The sequence below is a fragment of the Amblyraja radiata genome, chromosome 2 (assembly GCF_010909765.2).
Source record: "Amblyraja radiata isolate CabotCenter1 chromosome 2, sAmbRad1.1.pri, whole genome shotgun sequence".
NCBI classification, from domain to species: domain Eukaryota; kingdom Metazoa; phylum Chordata; class Chondrichthyes; order Rajiformes; family Rajidae; genus Amblyraja; species Amblyraja radiata.
Genome location: NC_045957.1, coordinates 135,188,105 through 135,207,041, shown reverse-complemented (window position 1 = coordinate 135,207,041; position 18,937 = coordinate 135,188,105). Strand labels below are relative to the sequence as shown.

Below are 18,937 nucleotides of genomic sequence, written 5' to 3'. Positions count from 1 at the left end.
CCTGCTGTGCGAGTGCATGGCTCACTGCAGGAACATTTTATCAATTTTTAGTTATTCTCTTGCTACTAAAAAATTTCCATGCAGTGCTTCAGATCAAATAAAGTCTTGAGCAGTTAAACCTTTCAAAAAAAAAAGGAAGTTAAAACATTGGGACGGCATCATTTTTTAATATTACTAGCACATGGGAATGACAGCTTTTCTGTCCTGAAGTGTATCTCGGTACCTAGAATGAAAATTCTTTGATGTATCTGAAAAAAAAAAATACGCTCAACAGTTTTATTTTTAATCCATATTTATGACACACAATAACCAATGTGATTGAGAGCTGTATTGTCACAGAGTTCATGTTTCCAAATTATAAGGACATGCTTTGTGATTTCCTTTTAAACTTCTGAGAATTCTATATGGTGTTATATTTTCATATCAATTTTTAATAGTTTTATTCCGATTTGTCTTATGATACTGAGCTACTACAAATCCTGTTGAGCTAATTGTTTGAACGTTTGTAAACTGCTAATTTCACATTCTGATAGAAATTCCACTCATTACTTCTGTATGAAATTGCAAATTTCGTTCAGAAATATTCTTGGAGAGCTTGTTAACGAACAGCAATAGACAGCAAATACAACTTTCCCATTCTACTAAACCCATTCTCCTTATTGCAGCACTTCCCTATGCAATTGCAGCTGAAACAACCTTTACCACCTTTGCTAATGCCACTCAAGATCTAATAGCAACAATTCACTTTCAATTGTCACATACTGCAATCAACACTCACAATATAGTCATCCCTTGGGGAACTGTGATTAGATTGAGTGACAATTTTGCAAGAGCTTTGTGCTCGGGTGACCCCAAGCTTCCAGTTCCTCGTCACTCTGTCTTTGGCTTCCCATACTATTCAATTGAAGCTCAACATAACATAACCATGTCCGATAACTTGTGCTTATTCCACCTTTATAGATTCAACATTGAATTCAATGATTCATGATGATTAATTCAGTTCAGCCTTGTCAGTATTTGAATGAATGAATGAATGAATACGTTTATTGGCCAAGTATCCACATACAAGGAATTTGCCTTGATGCTCCGCCCGCAAGTGACAACATGACATACAGTGACAGTTAGGAATGGCACATAAACCATTCAACATTAAAAATAAAACATTATTGATTAAACATGCGAATTAAATAAAATACCAGAGCAAAAGGAAGCTACATATGTTTGGTTATTGAATAGAGCGACTACTCGTGGAAAAAAAGCTGTTTTTATGTCTGGCTGTGGCAGCTTTGACAGTCTGGAGTCGCCTTCCAGAGTGAAGTGATTCAAAGAGTTTGTGGCCAGGGTGAGAGGGGTCAGAGATGATCTTGCCCGCTCGCTTCCTGGCCCTTGCAATGTACAGGTCGTCAATGGAGGGAAGGTTGCAGCGAATAACCTTCTCAGCTGATCGAACGATTCGCTGCAGCCTCCGGATGTCGTGTTAGGTGGTTGAGCCAAACCAGACCATGATGGAGAGGGTGAGAACAGACTCTACGATGGCCGTATAGAATTGGACCATCATTGCCTGTGGCAGATTGTGCTTCCTCAGCTGCTGTAGGAAGTACATCCTCTGCTGTGCCTTTTTGACTGTGGAGTCGATGGCAGCCCCCCATTTAAGGTCCTTGGAGATGATGGTTCTCAGGAACTTAAAAGACCCCACAGATGTGACTGTGGTGTTGTTGATGATGAGTGGGGTGAGGGGAGGGGGAGCTCTCCTAAATTCTATAATTGTCTGCAAACTTGAGAAACTTGACAGAGGAGTCAGTGGAGGTGCAGTAATTGGTGTAGAGAGAGTAAAGGAGAGGCGAGAGTACGCAGCCTTGCGGTGCTCCTATGCTGAGGGTCTGCGGGACCGAGATATGCTTTCCCAGCCTGACATGCTGTTCCCTGTCTGTCAGGAAGCTGGTGATCCACCAACAGAGGGGTGCAGGAACAATCAACTTGGAAAGTTTGGAGTGTAGTAGCTCTGGAACAATGGTGTTGAATGCACAGCTAAAATCAACAAACAAAATCCTTGGTGCCCTGGCGCTCTAGGAGCTGGAGGATGAAGTGCTGGCCCAGGTTGACTGCGTCATCCACAGATCTATTGGCCCAATATGCAAATTATAGAGGGTCCAGCAGGGGGTTTGTGATATTTTTCAGCTTGGCCAGCACAAGCCTTTCAAGGGTCTTCATAACTACAGAGGTCAGTGCAACAGGCCTGTAGTCATTAAGACCAGTAATCCTTGCCTTTTTGGGCATAGGGACAATAGTAGAGGCTTTGATGCAGGCAGGGACAGTACAGGTCTGCAGGACTGGTTGAAAATGTCTGTGTAGACCGGTGCCAGTTGTTCGACACAGAGCTTGAGAGTAGAGGGGGGAACATTGTGCGGTCCTGGAGATTTCTGGCTTTTCTGCCTTCTGAACAGCTTCTCCACCTCCTCTATTTTTATTGTTGATGATGTTGTGCAGCACGGAGGGGGTGGGTAATTAGGTGTTAAGTGGCGATTAGAGAGGGGTGAGTGGGAAAGGGTCCAGTCTTTTCAGACTGGAGTCTTGGTTTAAGTAGGTGTGAAGTGGTGATTGGGGAGGAGTGGGTGTAGAAGGGTCGAGTCTTTGCAGATCGGGGTCTGGCTGTGTTGGTTGGGGAGGTGGTACCAGGGTTACGTTTCTGCTTGTCAAACCTGCAGTACAACTCATTCAGGTCGTTGGGCAGCGGAGAGTTTTCCTCTTGTAGCTGGTGATTTCTTGCAAGCCCTTCCAAACTGAAGAAGAGTCATTAGCTGAGAAATTGCTCCTCAACGTTTTTTTCTTGGCAGCTCTGATTCCTCTTCTCAGCTTGTGCTTTGCCTGCCTGTAGAGGTCTGCAACCCCGCTCCTGTAGGCTTCCTCTTTAGACTGTCGGAGCTGTCTGAGTTCTGTGGTAAGCCAGGGCTTGTCGTTGTTGAACCAGGTCTGGGTCCTAGTTGGAATGCAACTGTCCTCACAAAAGCTGACATATGATTCTCTCTCCTATTTTTGTATCTTTAGTTTTCATTCATATCTTCCTACTTTCAACATCTCAGATGGTCTTATCTGTGGTTATTCACCGTCCATTTGTCCATAAAATAACTCCAGTTCCCTATTCCGTCATAGACTTTTGTTCTGTCTACCCTCCCTTGTTCTTCCAATGTAAATGTTTTTGTCTCCAATTTTTATGAGTTCTGCTGCAGTCATCAATCTGAAATAATAAATAATTTTATCTCTCCAAAGATGACTTGCTGAATTACCAACATTGATTTGAGATTAACCTCCATTAATTCTACATTTAAAAAAATGAAGTAGGGGGAAGAGCAGGTCACTTAATTCTCAAGCCTGCTCTGTTCTTCAGTAAGATTCAGGGACAGTTACTTCCCAGCTGCTATCAGGCAACTGAATCATCCTACCACAGCCAGAGAGCTACGCTGAACTGCTATCCACCTCATTGGTGACCCTCGGACTATCCTTGATCGGACTTTGCTGGCTTTACCTTCCACTAAACATTATTCCCTTATGTATCTATACACTATAAACGGACTTGATTGTAATCATGTGTTGTCTTTCTGCTGACTGGATAGCACACAACAAAAAGCTTTTCACTGTACCTCGGACCACATGATACTAAACTAAACTAACTAACTAGATCAGGACTAATTCGATTGTAACCAGTTTCACGTTCCCACTGTTCTGCAAAGGGCATCTCACACTCAAGCTATAGATGTAACTGGCCTTCATTCATCACAAGCATCTCCCATGTCACAGGGGAGACATGGGAGATGAACCTCTCTAAATTTAAAATGTTTCTGCTTTTTGTACATTTTCGGGTACAAATATAATAACAAATGGTCAAATACAACTTCAATATTTACAGTGCAGAGGTTCCTTCCACACCTGGTTCCATAAAAAAATGTATATTCAGCCCTGAATATATATTACGTGTGAAGACAAGACGGCTTCATTCAGATAAGATAGTTCACATCAATACAGTGAGACTCTTGTTTTAGCAGACCCCTTTAGAACGGATTATATTCGGTTATAGCAGATGGACCCCTGACTCGCACCGCCTCCCCAGCTGCTTCGACTGCAGGCTTCTGAGAGCCCCCCCCCCCCCCGACTCGTAAGGTGCACCTTCCTTCCACCGCCTCTTCGTTCACTTTGCCCGTTCGACCACCGTCGTCGCCTCAAAGCCATTCATATGTAGTTCAATTAATGTAATCCTGTTATCTGCACATTTGTTTCATGCATATGAAAATGTCTCAAGGGCATCTTTGTTTTTTCACCGAGATTTAAAATTAGAGAGGGTGCAGAAAATATTCACAACATTGTTGCTGGGACTGGAAGGCATGAACGAGTACATGGAATGAGCTGCCTGAACAAGTGTTACTGTGGTTTAGAAATGTAATTGGCCAGGTTCATGGATAACAAAGGTTTAGAGAGATCTGGGCCAAAAGCTGGCAAATGGGACGAGCTCAGGACAGGTTGGGCGTCGGGCCTGTTTCTGCGCTGTATATTCCGGACTTTTGCGGTCCTAATACTTGGCTCTATTTAGAGATCAAATATTACCTTGTTTGTTTTCTAGAACATATCTGAAGTGGCGTCTTTCTGCAAGCCTGTAGCCTATTCCCTTCACAAGCACATGTAACGTTTATCTGATTTCAAAATCAATTGTGGCTTGATTTTGCAAATCTTTTGAAGTCTGGTTCTGGCATGCATTAATTAAATCAATTGTAATTATACTATGAAAAGATACAAAAGGCTGGAGTACCTCAGCAGGTCAGCAGCATCTCTGAAATGCTTCAGGTTGGGTCCTTCCTTCAGACTTTTTTTGTGGGGGAGGGGGGTGAGGGGGAGGAAGCTGAGAGTAGGGCGAAGCCTGACAAGTGATAATAATAAATAATAATACATTTTATTTATGGGCGCCTTTCAAGAGTCTCAAGGACACCGTACAAAATTTAGCAAATAGAGTAAAAACATGTAAGCGGAATTAAATAAATAGTAAAGACATCACCAGTACACAAATTAAAGACAGAATTCAATCCAAAGACAAAAATTAAAAACACAATATAACCATATAACCATATAACAATTACAGCACGGAAACAGGCCATCTCGGCCCTACAAGTCCGTGCCGAACAACTTTTTTCCCTTAGTCCCACCTGCCTGCACTCATACCATAACCCTCCATTCCCTTCTCATCCATATGCCTATCCAATTTATTTTTAAATGATACCAACGAACCTGCCGCCACCACTTCCACTGGAAGCTCATTCCACACCGCTACCACTCTCTGAGTAAAGAAGTTCCCCCTCATGTTACCCCTAAACTTCTGTCCCTTAATTCTGAAGTCATGTCCTCTTGTTTGAATCTTCCCTATTCTCAAAGGGAAAAGCTTGATCACATCAACTCTGTCTATCCCTCTCATCATTTTAAAGACCTCTATCAAGTCCCCCCTTAACCTTCTGCGCTCCAGAGAATAAAGACCTAACTTATTTAACCTATCTCTGTAACTTAGTTGTTGAAATCCAGGCAACATATGAAGAGAGAGCAGCGGCAGGTAAAGCGCGCCAGCGTACACTCTCCCTTCCGGCAGCCATCTTGGACACAGAATAAAATAATCATTTACACACAGAAAAACATCCCCCCACAATGATTACCACTGTGGGGGAAGGCACAATGTCCAGTCCCCATCCCCAGTTCTCCCATAGTCAGGCCTATTGAGGCCTCCACAGTTGCCTCTACGGAGGCCCGATGGTCCTGGCCGTTCTCGCCGGGTGGTGTTGCTCCAGCGTCGGGAGAGTCCTCACAGCGGCTGGGACGGCCGATTCCCTACCGGAGTCTGTGGCATTCCAAAGCCGACAGGGCCGCGTCGGTTGGTGCTCCGAGGCTCCCGATGTTAAAGTCGGCCGCTCCACAGTCCCGCAGCTCGACGGTGTTGATTACGGCGGTCTCAGCATACCGGAGCTCCAGCGCGGCGACCCAGGCAAGGCATCGCCCGCTCCGCTCCGTGATAGCGCTCCAGCGCTGTGCCGCCACCGAAGCTGAAGGTAGGCCGCAAGGACGGGTCGACGGTGCAACCCGGGGAAAAAGCTGCCTCACCGACCAGGTAGGGACCTAGAAAATAGTTTCCCCCTTCCCCCCCAGATAAAAAAAGTCAAATTCCCCAACAAACATATGACAAAATTCACTAAAAACGAATTAAAAAAGTGAATTGAACGGACAGCTGCTGATTAGCAGCCGTTCCCCAGGATGTACAGGTGGATCAGGGGTGTTTTGATTGGACAAAGACCTGAGATGAAAAGACAAAAAGTGTGAGGTTAGGATAGAAGAAGCCTGAGATGTGATGTCAGAGGACAAAATATAGGTAGAAGCGGATGTGGGGGGGGGGGGTGAAATAGCTGTGAATCCAGGTGGGCACAGGGAAGAGGGAGAGTTAGTAGGTTAGTCCCCTAAATTTTGAGAATTTTATGTTCTTCTGCCATTGGGTTGTTAGTACCCAAGTGTATATGAGGTACTTTTGCATCAGTTTACATGTGGGCTCAGTCTGGCAATACAGGACAGAAAGATCAGTATGGAAATGAGAATCAAAATAGTTAACAACTGGGCTAGGCCTTGGCGGACTGAGCGCAAGTGTCCGGCAAAGAAGTCGCCAAATTTATGCTTGGTCTCGACAAATGCAAAAGAGGAATGCATGGGGAAAGCTGAATGCAGTAGATGAGATTAGCGGAGGTGCACATCAACCCCTCTGCAGTTCGTTGTATCATAATTATACCATCACTGTGCCATGTTAATCCCTAACACCTACTATCCCTGGTAACCTTTCATTCTGGTGCCGATCACAAATCCTCACTTTGAAGATCAAAGAAATAGGTTTAAATGGCATTATTCAAGAACTAAATTGATTTATTTCCCTGTTCTATAAACCATACCTCTAGCTAAGCTATATGAATATAATCACAACAGCAACATCTGGCTGTGTCTTGTGTACAAAAAACATGGCAAGTTCAATCCTGTTTTTTACTGCCCAGTGTACTTGGCAAAAATGAGGACCATAATGGTGTATGCAGTATTGATGAGAGCAATTGCAGCTGCAGCAACACTCTAAGCTTTGCACTGTAATGAGTCTCGTCGTAAGCACGGCAAGATATAACACATGTTTATTAAAATCCACTTACAGCATTGGTCTGCAGGACATTACAGTAACTAGCAGCTACTCAGACTGAATTAAGTCGGGAAAAGTAAAATGTAATACGATCCGCACGTTTCATTGCCTCAGGACCAGCCAGGTTTAGTAACACCGAAGCACGTACTTCTGGAGGACCAATTCCAGCCACTACCCCTCTGATCCCCCTCGCTGGCTCCTCCTCCCCCCCCCCCCGTGATGCCCCCCTCTCCACCATGGCTCTTCCCCGTCTTTTCTCCGAGCTCACTCCCCTCCGCACACAAACCCCTCTCCCCCCACAACTCACTCACACACACTCCCGCCCACACATACCCCCCAACCCCCCCCCCCCACACAACCCCCTCACACACAACCCCACCACACATCCCCCCCCCCCCCCCCCCCCCCCCCCCCCGCCCACAACCCCCCTTCCCCTCACACACCCCCCCCCCCACACAATCCCCCCACACACTGATACTCTTCCCAACTGCACTGTAGGAGTATCTTCATTGGAATAACTCGCTGCTCAAAAGCATTAAATGCTGGAATCTTGAGCAAAACACAAAGTGTTGGAGGAACTCTGGATCATGCAGCATCTGTGGAGGGAATGGACAGTTGTTGTTTAGGGTCAGTAAACTACTTCGTCCAATACTGCCCTGATAATACAAAATGAATAAATAGAAACAACTCTATTGGGATAAATATACAAACATTTACTGGTTAAATTCAAGCTTCATAATTTTATGGGTTGGAATTTTTTTTCCCCATCTGTGTTCCCAGTGTAAAGTGGACAGCTCTGGATCCCTCTGATTACTGTGTGGGGATTTACATTTTTCACAAATGCATGTGTACATTTTGTGTGCAGTTGGAGTAAGCTCAGCTGTAAACCTTCATTCCTCTACCTCGGACTAATAATGAACTAGCAGCCTATGTTTGGGTTCGCACATGATGCATTGTCCTTTCAGCGAGGCAGCTGTTTCAGGATTCATGCCCAATGAGCACTAATGCTCCTGGTTATTTGTAGTTGGAAAATTCACATTCATTTTGTATTGAATATCTCAATTATTTGGTATATATAGATCATACAATATCTATATATAGTAGTATAAGAACCGCCCTGCGTTCCACAATATCTGTGCCAAAAATTATGCCAAGTAAAATTAATTTCCTTTGCCTTCACAGGATCCATATTCCTCCAAGCCCTGCATATCCCTGTGGCCAGTTAAAGCCTCTTCAACCTTATTTTATCTGCCACCACGACCAACCCAGGCAGCATGTTCCATGCACACACAGCACATTCCAGGCAGCCAGCATGACTCTGCACAACTTGCAACGCACATCTCTTTTAAACTTTCCCCTATTCACATTAAAGCTAGGCCCTCTAGTTTTTGACATTTCCATCTTGGGAAAAGGGTTCTTATTACCTCCCAAAAGTATATCTCAACCACAACATCCAGCACTCGAGAGAAAACAATTCAGGTTTGCTACAAACCCACTGAAAATTCAATTTGTTTACTATAAACGTACTGTTAACAGACTATTGACCGACATCTACTATAAACATACTGTAAATAGACTATAGACAATAGGTGCAGGAGTAGGCCATTCGGCCCTTCGAGCCAGCACAGCCATTCAATGTGATCATGGCTGATCATCCACAATCAGTACCCCGTTCCTGCCTTCTCCCCATATCCCCTGACTCCGCTATCTTTAAGAGCCCTATCTAGCTCTCTCTTGAAAGTATCCAAAGAACTGGCCTCCACCGCCCTCTGAGGCAGAGAATTCCACATTCACAAAAATGGTTCATCATCTCCGTTCTAAATGCCTTACCCCTTATTCTTAAACTGTGGCCCCTGGTTCTGGACTCCCCCAACATTGGGAACATGTTAATAATCTTATATGTTTCAATAAGATCCCCTCTTATCCTTCTAAATTCCAGAGCATACAAGCCCAGCCGCTCCATTCTCTCAGCATATGACAGTCCCGCCAACTCGTGAATTATCCTTGTGAACCTACGCTGCACTCCCTGAATAGCAAGAATGTCCTTCCTCAAATTAGGGGACCTATACTGCACACAATACTCCAGGTGTGGTCTCACTAGGCCCCTGTACAACTGCAGAAGGACCTGCAAGATGCTCCTATACTCAACCCCTCTTGTTACGTAGGCCAACATGCCATTCGCTTTCTTCACTGCCTGCTGTACCTGCATGCTCACTTTATAAATATTGACTGACATCTACTATAAACCTACTGACTCCCACAGCTATCTTGACCACACTTCGTCCCACCCTTCTCCTTGTAAAGACTCTATCCCCTACTCCCAATTCCTCCATCTGCGCCCGGGACGAGGTTTTCCACACCAGCGCATTGGAGATGTCCTCATTCTTTAGGGATCGGGGGTTCCCCTCTTCCATTATAGATGAGGCACTCACTAGGGTCTCCTCGATATCCCGCAGCTCTGCTCTTACTCCCCGTCCCCCCCCCCCTCTCGGAACAAGGACAGAGTCCTCCTTGTCCTCGCTTTCCACCCCATCAGCCGTCGCATACAACATATAATCCAACATTTTCGCCACCTCCAAAGGGATCCCACTACTGGCCATATCTTCCCATCTCCACCCCTTTCCGCAAAGTTCTTTCCTTCCGTAACTCCCTGGTCAACTCATCCCTTCCTACCCAAACCACCCCCTCCCCAGGTACTTTCCCCTGCAACTGCAGGAGATGCAACACCTGTCACTTTACCTCCCCCTCGACTCCATCCGAAGACGCAAACAGTCTTTCCAGGTGAGGCAGAGGTTTACTTGCACCTCCTCCAAACTTCTCGTCATCAGGGAGACCAAGCGCAGGCTCGGCGATCGTTTCGCTGAACACCTCCGCTCAATCCGTCTTAACCAAGCTAAATTACTGGTGGCCCAGCACTTCAAGTCGCCCTCCCATTCCATATCTGACCTTTCTGTCCAGGGCCTCCTCCATTGTCAGAGTGAGGCCCAGTGCAAATTGGAGGAACAGCATCTCATATTTCGCTTGTTTAGCTTACACCCCAGCGATATGAACGTTGACTTCTCTAACTTCGGGTAGCTCTTGCTCTCTCTTTCCTTCCCCTCCCCCTTCCCAGTCCTCCCACTGGTCCCACTGTCTCCGCCCGCTTTCTTTCTTTGTCCTATCCCCTCCCCTGACATCAATCTGAAGAAGGGTCTCGACCCGAAACGTCGCCAATTCCTTCTCTACATAGATGTTGCTTCACCTGCTGAGTTTCTCCAGCATTTTGTATCTACCTTCGATTTTACCAGCATCTGCAGTTCTTTCTTAAACACTTCAAGTTTGCCCAACCTTTCTTTATAACTAATACTGCCTAATCCAGGCAGCATTCTGCACTCTATCCAAAGCCTCCACAACCTCCTGTAATGGGTCGTCCAGAACTACACACCATATAATATATTAAGAATTAAATTATGGCCATGAAAATGCATGATGTGAAATCGTGTTTACTTTAAATATATTATTTCTTGACCTATTCTAGTTGAAAATATTAACAAGTTTATAAACTAATATGTTATTTTTGAAGAAGGGTTTCGGCCCGAAACGTCGCCTATTTCCTTCGCTCCATAGATGCTGCTGCACCCGCTGAGTTCCTCCAGCAATTTTGTGTACCTTCGATATTCCAGCATCTGCAGTTCCCTTTTGAACACCTGTTATTTTTTTATTGTTGTGTTTGATTGTGAAGATTATTTGAAAGTTGAAAGACATTGTATGTTGGTATGGTATAGCAGTTAAAGTTGTTGATGACATAATGGCGGTTAGAGGGCTAAGATCTTCCGAATACTTAAGGAGCTACGGAGTGATGCATGTGAACATTTCCATCCAGGGAAAAGGCACATAATTTCATGTGATAGGAATAAAATTAGGCCATTCGGCCAATTAAGTCTATTCCGCCATTCAATCATAGCTGATCTTTCTCTTCCTCCTAACCCCACTCTCCTGCATTATCCCCATAACCTCTGACACCATATTAATCAAAAAATCTATCTATCTATCTCCGCCTTAAAAATATCCATTGACTTGGCCTGCACAACCGCCTGTGGCAATGAATTCCCCTGATTCACCACCCTCTGACTAAAGAAATTCCAACTCATCTCCTTCCAAAAGGTATATCCTTTAATTCTGAGGCTGTGCCCTCTGGTCCTAAACTCTCCCACTAGTGGAAGCAGCCTCTCTACATCCACTCCATCCAGGCCTTTCACTATTTTTTGCGTAGACCAGCATCTGCGGTTCCTTGTGTATAAAATATCTTTGTTGGTGTGTTAGCGGCGTGGATTGTGAATAATAGTTTCTCAGTGAGGAGGGCAGTTGTGTGTGTGTGTGTGTACCAGAGCAGTAGTTCAGGGTTGTGGCAGCCTGATGATGAGTGAGCTATGGATCACTGGTTGATGTTTCAGCCGTTTACTCTTCCTTTTCCTAATGAAGCTGCAAAGAGCCACCAAAGGCTGTTATTTTCACCAGCCAATCGGCTACTTGCTGGTCTCTGATGTCACTGAGGGGGTTTTAACTTTTTATTTGTAAACGTCAGAACCCCTCGCTCTGACTGCAGGACCCGGTAGGTCAACATCTCTGTGTGTGACGATCTCTCCCATCCATGCGGCCAGCTCTCTCACAGTGTGGGGCTCCCTCTCTGACAGTGCAGGATCCCGCTTGGTCACCAACTCTGTGTGCGGCACTCCCTCTCTCACAAGTCCATGCTGCCTCAGTGACGGTGCGGTCACCATGGGACTCTCCCTCACAGTGGAGCCCTGTGCGACTCTCCCTCACTGATGGTGCGGCACTCCCTCTCCAACAGTGCAGCACCCTGGGCAAGAGATGTGCCGCTGACTACAAGGCAAAGAACAACACTGTCAACCAAATAAAACTCGTGTCATTTGGAGTAAAGTGACTAATTCTCATGTTAACAGTGGCATGGTCCGTGCCAAGTTCAAAAGTAATCTGCCTGCGAAGGCTATTGGGTATAGGATTCGAGTATGCTGTCCCCATCAGGAGTTTAAAGTAAAGGTGTACATAAATTGAAAATAAATAGTAAATTGGTGTATAAAAAAACCAAAACAAAAAAAACCCAGTGCAACACTCTCTCAGCGCCCCTTCTCGCACCATACGACTCTCCCTCACTGACAGTGTGGGGCTCCGTTTCTCACCGTGCAACACGTCCTTCGTGATAATGCGTCTCTCCCTCAGCGCTCTCTCTCTCTCGGTGCGGTGCTCCCTCAATGTTCCGTCTCTGACAGAGTGTAACCACCCTGACCACATTCTCATTTCACTCCTGCCTGAAAACTGTAACGTTCAGGTTCAGGAGCAGCCGCTTCCCCACAACCATCAACACCTACAAATACTACAACCTCCAAATAAGCTCTGAACCACATAGACTTGGGGGCATTGGTTTTGTCTTTTTGCACTATTATCGTCTGTCTGTTTTACGTGTATGTCTACATATTCTGTTGTGCTGCTGCAAGTAAGAATTTCATTGCTCTGTTTGTGACATTTGGGGTCCATAATTCCCTGAATGTGGCAGCACAAGTAGACTGAGTGGTGAAGAAGGCTGGGGAGGGGAAGGAGGGAGAAAGCAAGGACTTACTGAAATTAGAGAAGTCAAATGTTCATACCGCTGGGTGTAAACTACCCAAGCGAAATATGAGGTGCTGCTCCTCTGGGTACTTTCCCTTGCAACCGCAGGAAATGCTACACTTGTCGCTTTACCTCCCTCCTCGACTCCATCCAAAGACCCAAGCAGTCTTTCTAGGTGAGGCAGAGGTTCACCTGCACCTCCTCCAACCTCATCTACTGCATCCGCTTTTCCAGGTGTCAATCTCTCTACATCGGTGAGACCAAGCGCAGGCTTGGCGATCACTTCGCCCAACACCTCCGCACAGTTCGCACTGACCAATCTGATCTCCGGTTACTCAGCACTTCAACTCCCCCTCCCATTCCGAATCCGACATTTCTGTCCTGGGCCTCCTCCATTGCCAGAGTGGAATGTCGCCTATTCCTTCTCTACATAGATGCTGCCTCACCCGCTGAGTTCCTCCAGCATTTTTGTCTACCTTCGATTTTTCCAGCACCTGCAGTTCTTTCTTAAACATAGGAATCTGAGGAGTATGTGTTTCACACAAAGGGTTGTGGATGTATGGAACAAGCTGCCAGAGGAGGTAGTTGAGGCTGGGACTATCCCATCATTTAAGAAACAGACAGGTACATGGATCGGACAGGTTTGGGGGGATATATGGACCAGGCGCAGTCAAGTGGGACTAGTGTAGCTGAGACATTGTTGGCCGGTGCGGGCGAGTTTCCACACTCTCTCACTCTATGACCACTTTTTTTCTCTCTTTCCCAGGACTGAAGAAGAATTTTCAGCCTGAAAAATTAACCTTGTTTCTTTTGCCGCACATACTTCCTAACATTCTGAGTCTTTCGAACATCTTTTGGCCATAATGGATGTGTGTTGCTTAAACATTTAGTATTACTTTTTGTCTGAATAATTGAAGCCCTTGAACCTAATAATACTTTGGACATCTGTTGAAGACTCTGCATGTTCACTTCAGGGAAATTACATTGTGACACAACATGCCCATCACACGTCTCCTTGTAGACATCAACTGAACAAATCTGTTATCAAAGAGAAAACCACAGGATGTCAAAACATATTGTGAAATGCCAACTCTTCATTCCAAATTCGTAGCATTTTGTCTCCAAAGTTTCACTAACTTTCAGACTTCAATGCAAATGTCTAAGTGCCAAACTTGATGTTTAGCTGTTTCTGGAAAAAAATATTTTCAACTGAAGTAGATGTGCAACCAGGAAGTTAACTCGGCAATTGATGATTCCATTCATTGTCTACCTTTGGCTATTGAGATAGAAGTGATTGAATATTTCCTAGGTGCCACTGAAGTGACCACAGCAAACTACTGCAGCGTGTGACCTTGTTCGATATGCACTGTAGCAGATAAGCTGACGATAGAGGCAGTCACTGCTGATGAAGTGGACATGTGTATCTAAAAAGTGGAAATGACCGAAGTGCTAATCTAGTTGGTAGCATCCAGTGAAAGGAAAAAAAGAGTCAATGTCTCAGGTCTGCGACCCTTTGTCAGAACTATCATCATTGGTGGGTCCAAATTATGGCGATGAAATTTGGGTGCAAATCAATATGGGATTCCACTCCAGGATATCCTAGATGTCTGAAGAAGGGTATCGGCCCGAAATGTTTCCTATCTCCTTCGCTCCATAGATTCTGCTGCACCAGCTGAGTTTCTCCAGCATTTTTGTGTACCTATCCTAGATGTCCTCTTTCGTTAGTAAAGGTGATTTTCCCCTTTGCTGTTGTGAGTGGATCCCTCACCTGGGTCACCTCTGTGTCCTGCAATTTTGCTCTTGCTCCCCCCCCCGACAGAACAAGGATAGCACCCCACCAATCTCTGCATCTGACACTTTTTCTGAAATTTCCGTCACCTGCACCTCCCACCACGAGTCACATGTATCCATTCCCACCCTTTCCTGCAGAGATCACTCCCTCTGCACTCCTTGATTTGCTTCTCCATTCCCACCCTAGCGGCTCCCTCCCCAGGTACTATTCTCTTGAGATGGAAACTGCATGAGATGTAACATTGCCCCAACACCCCTACCTCACCTCCATCTTGGGACCCCAGCACCCTTAGGTGAGGCAGAAGTTCCATGACCTCCTCTAACCTCATCTACTGCATTTGGTGCTTGTTATGTGCTTCCATTACATCGCTGAGACCAAGCAGAGACTAGGTGACAATTTTGGCTGAACGCTTGTGCTTGGTCCGCCAAGGCATGCTGGACCGCCTAATCTAAACACCCGCCTATTACCATAGCAACCATTCTCTCCTGGGCCTCCTCCATTGCCAGAGTGAAGCCACACGCAAACTGGAGGAACAGCACCTCATATTCTGGTTGGTTGGCTTCCTGCCTGCCGGTATGAACATTGAATTTTATAATTTTGGGTAACAGCCCACTCCATTCTTTCCTGCACCCCCTCTCTTTCATGCCCCTGGTGCGCAATATCCAACCCGTTTCCCCGTACCGTCCTCTTGCACCTATTTCATACATTAACAGCACAATGAGCGCATCACATCATTTTCAAACATTCTCTCCTTATCAACACTCTTTTCTCTCCATGTCACCCTTTTCTCTCTTTTAGTCCCCTTTTGTGTCATCTTTGTCCACCCACTTGCCTAACAAAAGAAACCCTCACCTTTATCCAACTATCATTTGCCAAGCTCTGTCCTTCCCCCATCTCTTTCTATCCCCTACTACAATCTAGGAAAAGATTTAAAAGGAATCTGAGGGGTAACTTTTTCACACAAAGGGTGGTGGGTGTATGGAGCAAGCTGCCAGAGGTGGTAGTTGAGGCAGGGACTATCCCAACATTTAAGAAACCGTTAGATAGGTACATGGAGAGGACAAGATAGAAACATAGAAACATAGAAAATAGGTGCAGGAGTAGGCCATTCGGCCCTTCGAGCCTGCACCGTCATTCAATATGATCATGGATGATCATCCACTCAGTAATTGGTGGGAATGGATCAAACGCAGGCAGGTGGGACTAGTGTATCTGGGACATGTTGGCCGGTGAGGGTAAGTTGGGCTGCGGGGCTTGTATCACACTATGACTCTAATGATAGACCCCAGGATATTGAGGGGTGGGGATTAATTAGGGTAATGCTGTTGTAAATCAAGTGTGAGGATGGTTATAATCTCTGCAGGAGATAGTTATTTTTTCACCTATGGTGTGCCCCTCATTTTGTTCGTCCAATGCCCAAAGGTTCTTTGGTAACTAAAAAACATGTGGCATTTACAAATTTATGTCATCATGACTCATCAAGTGGATGATTGAGAGGCAGTGATTAAAATTGTAAAACTCAGTCGCCCTTAGCTATTTAGTTGCTGCACAACAAATTCTTCAAGTCAAAAATACTCATCCTCTTTGAGAAATTATCATTGATGGTCTATCAAATAACATGGGAACACTCTTGACTCTTGTTCATTCTTGAGGTTGGCCGTAGAAACTTGGAGGCAAACATAGATGAATATCATTTCAGGTAAATCACGAGGTGTGCAAGCTCTTTTTTTGATGGATTTCTGTTGGAGGAAGGAACGAGGCATTTAAAAAAATTAAGTATAAGGTCACAAATCCAGTCTGTGCTAATAATGCTGGTGGAGTTTCAGCATTATTTGTAGTTATAATTGGGTGATTGTAAAATTATATAATTGTGTGTTGAATGGATCAGTGTTTGTATTCAGAAGAGTGGAGGAGAATTACCTCTGATAATTTCATAAGAATTTTCTTTAACAGTATGCCCTCCATTCAACAAGAAAAATATTACTGGATTTAGATCAAGTGTAAATACAACAGATGCTGGAAACCTGACATACAGCACAAAATGATGAAAATACCAAGCACGCAGAGAGTATATGTGGAGCAGAAAGATTTGATGTTTCAGATTAAAGGTAGACAAAAATGCTGGAGAAGCTCAGCGGGTGAGGCAGCATCTATGGAGCGAAGGAATAGGTGACGTTTCATCAGTCTGAAGAAGGGTCTCGACCCGAAACGTCACCTATTCCTTCGCTCCATAGTTGCTGCCCCACCGCTGAGTTTCTCCAGCATTTTTGTCTACCTTCGATTTTTCCAGCATCTGCAGTTCTTTCTTAAATGTTTCAGATTAATGTCTTTGAATTTTGGATCTGGACCTGCAGAATCGAATGGTTGCAGATCTCTAGAATGTTGGTTAGGTTATGACATTATCAAAATTAGCTCAGTTATGCAGAAAGGAAAAGAGCCAATGTGGAATTATGCTGCTAACAGGAGGTTATGTATTTTGTACATATTAATGAAGATCTGCTCCAGAAAAAACTCAATGAAAGACAGAGGTCGAGATGAAATGGCATTGAAAGAGAAAAGGATTAAGGTGGCACTGAGACAATTCCTAGTCGAGGGAAGAGCAGGGCATTCAAAGCTAGATGATTTCCACTGGTGAACTTTCTCAGGAGCAGGATATGGAGAAACAAAGCTGAGGAGGACGGCAATAAAATGCTGACTCAGCCTGCAGATCCCATAATTTCTTGAATGAATAAAGAAAAAAGGAAATGTCAAGGTTTTCTATGGGTGTGTTATCAGTAAAGGTTACATTGGACAACTAATTGATGTAACAGCTGGGAGAAATATGCTGGTCAAGTAGCATCTCTGGAGACAAATGGATAGTTTACATAACTCTCAACGAAGCAAAATGTGTCATTGCTGGTCAAAGTTTACAAGAATTTTGCCGGTCAAAGTTTAGGTCATGTAATTGTTTATTTGAACAATTTTTACATGCGATTGACTGGAGAAATGTAAAAATATTTCAAAGGCCTTGGGCTTTAGTTGGTCTAAGGCTTGGTATATGTTTGGGACGTACACCTTTGCGGACAGCTCTTGGCTTTGACCTTTTGTTTTCTCACATTACCCTTCAATATCTGTCTCCCTCACCCCTGACTCTCAGTCTGAAGAAAGGTCTCAATAGACAATAGGTGCAGGAGTAGGCCATTCGGCCCTTCGAGCCAGCACCGCCATTCAATGTGATCATAGCTGATCATCCCCAATCAGTACCCCGTTCCTGCCTTCTCCCCATATCCCCTGACTCCGCTTTCTTTAAGAGCCCTATCTAGCTCTCTCTTGAAAGTATCCAGAGAACCGGCCTCCACCAGACTCACAACTCTTTGTGTGAAAATGTCACCCATTCCTTCTATCCAGAGATGCTGCCATTCCCGCTGAGTTACTCCAACATTTTGTGTCCATCTTGGCTACGGAGGATGAGCTACGAAGCCCTCTGTGTCTGGAACAGCTGTGTGGGTGGTGTTCAGGCACCGAGCCAGAGCCCTGATAAATCCAGCCGCTGGGGACTTGAGGAAGAAGAAGTTTTAGAGGAGAAACTTGGCAAAGTTTGATGGTGCTGTGAAAAGTGAACTAAGAACATCCCTGAAGGCTGGCACTCATAAAACATTGTGCAGAAATAAAACACATTGTGTGCGAGCAATGACTGATTTTCTTTTGTTGTATTCTGCAAAATCATGATGTGGAGAAAAACTCTTTTCTTTGCATGGTTATTTAGGATTTGAATTGCCTGAGCAGGAAACGAAAACAGATTCAACTTAAGCCTTTTAAGGGAATTGGATGAATACTGATTGAGGAAAGAAAATTACAGCACGGGTAGAAGGCCAAATAGGACAAAATGTATTGTTCTTTGATAATACCAGCAAAATGTAATTGGCTGTGTTGATTATTATTTTGTATGCCGTTCCATGATTGTTTCTCAGCAAGAATTATTATTAAGGAATGGGTTGATTGAGTTTTGGCTGTCGGTATCACTGCAAAAGTATTCTTTGAAAGATTTTGCAGTCCAGTTAACTAACCATCTGGCCATTTTAAGTGACTGAGCTACTTAGGATCTGTGTTTAATTGCACTCACGAAACAAACACGTTTAATTTTTGTGTTGCTGCACAGGGGGAAGGTGACATTTGGCACGTTTGCCTTCATCGGTCAGAGCACTGAGTACAGGAGTTGGAACATAATGTTGCAACTGTACAAATTGTTGATGATACCACATTTGGTGTACTGGTTAAGATTGGACATTTTTGTTTGTAAAATTGAGGTTGAGTGAGCAGACCACACCGCCCTTGCTTCTCAGATCTCTAAACTATAATCTGATTGA

The 18,937-nt window shown here is 44.6% G+C and overlaps 1 protein-coding gene and 1 long non-coding RNA gene across 6 annotated transcripts in view; one reads left to right on the top strand and one right to left on the bottom strand.

Moving 5' to 3' along the window:
* The window catches only part of mpp7 (membrane palmitoylated protein 7), a 424,513-nt gene that overhangs the window by 149,228 nt on the left and 256,348 nt on the right, over positions 1-18,937 (top strand). The gene's annotated exons all lie outside the window — the stretch shown is intronic.
* On the bottom strand, positions 7,269-18,606 carry LOC116969376. The gene is made up of 3 exons (XR_004410742.1): positions 18,594-18,606; positions 7,428-7,434; positions 7,269-7,339 (listed from the first exon to the last, which is right to left on the bottom strand). It is a non-coding gene; the product is annotated as an uncharacterized LOC116969376 (long non-coding RNA).